This window comes from Triticum aestivum, unplaced genomic scaffold (genome assembly GCF_018294505.1).
Source record: "Triticum aestivum cultivar Chinese Spring unplaced genomic scaffold, IWGSC CS RefSeq v2.1 scaffold98508-4, whole genome shotgun sequence".
NCBI lineage: Eukaryota > Viridiplantae > Streptophyta > Magnoliopsida > Poales > Poaceae > Triticum > Triticum aestivum.
This window is the reverse complement of record NW_025230129.1, coordinates 11,360-15,745: the sequence shown is the minus strand read 5'-3', so window position 1 is coordinate 15,745 and position 4,386 is coordinate 11,360. Positions and strand designations below refer to the sequence as shown.

Here is a 4,386-nt window from a genome sequence, read left to right as displayed (position 1 = left end):
TAACGAGCATTGCGCCTCTTTTTTATTTTTAATGACTTATTACAATTCAGAAATAAATAGAAGAAAAAATAATTATGATTAACTTTACTAAAAAATAATTCTGACCGTTGCAGCCGGCGATGGTGGTCATCTCTTCAGTCAGAGGTGGTCGGCCTGAGGCTGGGTGTTCGGATCTCGGGATCCGTCATCTGGCACCAGCTGCGAGTCGGGGAGACGTAGTTGCCGGTGAAAACCGAGCTGACGGCGGGCGATGGTGGCGTTCCATGTCGTTACCATGATCAAGGCAGCGTCGTGTGACTACCGTTGACCCACTTGTATTGCTCCGGGGGAGCGGCTTCGTCTTAACGAGCATTGCGCCTCTTTTTTATTTTTAATGACTTATTACAACTCAGAAATAAAAAGAAAAAAATAAATGTAGCAGAAAAGAAAAAAAAACTATATAAAAAACCACTCAGAAATAAATAGAAGAAAAAATAATTTTGATTAACTTTACTAAAAAAATAGCATAGATGCTTATTTCTAATGACTTATTACAACTCAAAAATAAAAACAAAAGAATAAATATAACAGAAAAGAAAAAAGAAACTATATAGAAAACTACTCAGAAATGAATAAAAGCAAAAAATAGTTGTGATTAACTGTACTAAGAAAGGAGCGTATATCCTTATTTTTAATGGCTTATTACAACACAGAAATAAAAAGAAAAAAATAAATATAGCAGAAAAGAAAAAATAATATAAAAAACTACTCAGAAATGAGCATACATGCGCTTATAGAGGAAAATCAACTTAAATTCATAACAAATTTCAATCGAAATCCGTATGAATTTAGACTAATTTTCCTATATAAGGGTATCTATTTTCATTTTCCTATATATATATAGGTAAAATAGATGGGGGCACCTAGGTGCCTGGACACCTTGATTGTTTTGAAAAGTGTGGTATATTTAATTTGTTTCCCAATTATTCTTCATGCAAGCCTTTCCATGCTTACATTTTATTTTTGTTTTCTAAATATTAGGCATGGAAGACTTGCCATACAATAGATCGTACTAATGTTGATTTGTTTTGAATTACTGTGGGTATCTAATACATGTATTTTTGTTTCCTACGGGTAGCTAATACCTACAAACGAAATTATATGTATACGCAGGTGCGTATATATATTCAATAATTTATTTTTGGAACTATTACATTTTGTTCGTATGTATGTTTCTAATATATATTCAGTATATCGTATGACTAATGTATGATACCCATGCTATAATATACCCTACGAAGATAAGAGTACAACATACCTCCTATTTTGTATACCTAGTTTATCGTATACCGCAATCTTCAAATGGTACGTATATATCTATTAGGTACACATTGGATATACCTATGATATCGTATACCCAAAGGATGTTTGTATGTATGTTTCTAATGAATTAATTTTCAAGGTATATGTCATTTAGATAAACATTAAGACCGAGTCGTACACAACATCCCATTGGGTATACCCATGATATCATATACTCAATATGTCGTATACCTAGTAAAAAAAGCATGTTTCACGGATAAGTACAACATACCTCTTACTAATACACGTATGAAAAATGTCTCCATATGCATTAATTTCTGATTTGTGTCTCTCAAATTAATAGCTCTCACCCGGTGGTAGTTATCCCACATGTCTCATATACTACCATGTGGTACTATATATACTATTTTATTATTTTAAATATGTTCATATAATATGTAAGATATTTCAAAGCAAGTTACATGAAAAGATTGCACATGAGCTCATAGTTTTTTTATATTTGTGAAATACGTACATATTTGTACGTAAAAAAGAGCATACTCAAAAAATGATACATACTACCTAAAAATTAGTATATATAGTACCTAAACATTGTTATATACTACATACTACACGTACATACTCTCGGTTTCGACAGATACTACATACAACATATAAAACGCAAGCGGTGGTAACTACCACTGCTTGTAGGAAACATTTGTCCTAGCTCGCCTGCAGATACGAGCACCGCACGCGATCGAAAATTCAGACACACACTCGCAAGAACGCATCGCGGGCGCGTGACGTACGACCCACCGGCGCGAAAGGCGGTCCGGGAGGTGGCGGAGGCGCCGACATGGACCGGATCCCATGCTGCGAGAAGGAGAACGTGAAGCGCGGGCAGTGGACGGACGAGGAGGTCGACAAGCTGCTCTCCTACATCATGCAGTACGGCGCGCGCAACTGGCGCCTCATCCCCAAGAACGCCGGTGAGTCCGTCCGCGGAGCGTGAGTAAATTGCGGAAAACCACCGATTTGAAGATTTGGTTTGCGAAAAACACTATAATACATTTTTTTTGCGAAAAACACCACGTCTTCAATAATATTTTTGCAAAAATCACTGATCGACGGATTTGACTCGGTTAAGCACGCTTATGACAGTTGGGGCCCATTTTGCCTACGTGGCGTAACATTTCATGCTAGGTCAATTTTAATCTAATTTCAGAAGCTAGTCCATAGATTTTACACGGACACCCTTAAATCAAAAAGGAAAAAATGCAATCAGATCCTCGCTACGGGTCGGGGCGGTCAACGCAGCCTGTGTTGGGCGCCTCCTCGCGCAGGAGGGCAAATCGGGGCGGCGGCGACATCCCTCGCCGGATCCGGCAACCGGCGCTAGGCGCCTCCTCGCGCAGGAGGGAAAATCGGGGCGGCGGCGACATCCCTCGCCGGATCCGGCAACCGGCGCTAGGCGCCTCCTCACGCAGGAGGGCAAATCGGGGCGGCGGCGACATCCCTCGCCAGATCCGGCAACTGGCGCTAGGCGCCTCCTCGCGCTGGAGGCCAATCGGGGCGGCGGCGCGGCATACCTTGCTGGATCCGGCAGCCGTCACAGGGCGTCTCTTCGCGCTGGAGGCTAAATCGGGGCGGCGGCGCGGCCTCCCTCGCCGGATCCGGGCGTGGCGGGCTGGGGGCAAACGGGGCGACAGCGCAGCGCGTCATCCCTCGTCGGAGGTGGCGACGCCTTGAGCGCGTGCGCGCATCGCCGTTGGCAGCTCATGTGGAGAGGCGCAGGGAGCGTCGGGGCCTGCTCGAGGTGGGCCCTTACCCGCCTGGGCGGTGCATGAAGGCAGTGGCGCAGCCGAGCAGAGGCGGGAGAGCGGCGGGGTAGGGAGGTGAGCACGGCGGCAGCTGGCGCATGGTGGTGACCGGCGCCATCGAGGCGGCTGACTGTGTGGCAGGACAGGGCAAGGGCCTGGGCAACACAGGGGAAAAAACTTGCGGTTGTTTTCACTTTTTTACCCGTTTAAAGCTGTCTTGGGTAAAACGATATGCCACGTCAGCGGAAAATTGGGACCCATATGTCTTTATCTTACTTAACCGTGCAAGATCCACCGATCATTGGTTTTTGCAAAAAAATTACTGAAGACATGACGTTTTCTGTAAAAAAGATGTATTGTAGTGTTTTTTGCAAACCTAACCTTCAAACTGGTGGTTTTCTTCAATTTACTCGCACCGCTCTGGTTAAGTGAGTGAATGTCGTTGCCGCTGAACGAGGTCGTTGCACTGCTTGCCGCGCGTGACAGGGCTGCAGCGGTGCTGGAGGAGCTGCCGGCTGCAGTGGGCCAACTACCTGCGGCACAAGCTCAAGCACGGCGAGATCACTGACGCCGAGGAGCAGGCCATCATCAAGCTGCACTCCGTACTGAGCGACAGGTGGTACCCCACGATGATGATCCACGCCGTCTCGTTCGTTGTCCGAGCTAGCTAGCTAGCTGCACCTCTCCGCGTTAACGTTTTGCTGATGAGCGCGTTGGCGTTGGCATGCAGGTGAGCGGTGATCGCGGCCCAGCTGCCGGGGCGGACGGGCTTCGACGTCAAGAACCACTGGAACACCAAGCTCAAGAAGAAGCTGTCCGGGATGGGGACACCCCCTGGGGCCGCGGCGTTGCTGGAGCAGCTGCTGCGGCGGCCTCTAATCTCCGACGAAGCCGACGAGGTGCACGAGATAGCACATACAGTGCAACAGCCTGAGCTAATGGGCAGACGCCGCTCCGCGCGCATCGCCGGGCAGCCGCCTCTCTGAAGTCTTATCTTCAGTTTCGACAGTTTCGTCAGTGTTAGCATCTGTTTCACACTAAATTCCTATATTCGCTAGCTATGTCAGTCAGTGTCATTGCGTGATATCTAATTCAATGTCATCTACTATGTGATCAAGTGTGTGAACAATATAGTGTCTGGATGCTATCTTACGGGCTAAATGATAGGACAATACAGTTTGGTTCCTGGTTGTATAGTATATTTTTTTTGTGTGGAATTTGAGGAGTAATTTTGGTTAGTGGTGGAAAGATGGTGCTGTGGTACCAGAGATGAGTTCAAGATGGA

General features: G+C 45.8%; 1 pseudogene; it reads left to right on the top strand.

The window, feature by feature from the left end:
- Positions 1-2,137: 2,137 nt before the first annotated feature.
- On the top strand, positions 2,138-4,171 carry LOC123175384 (transcription factor MYB80-like; annotated as a pseudogene).
- The last annotated feature ends 215 nt before the right edge of the window (positions 4,172-4,386 follow it).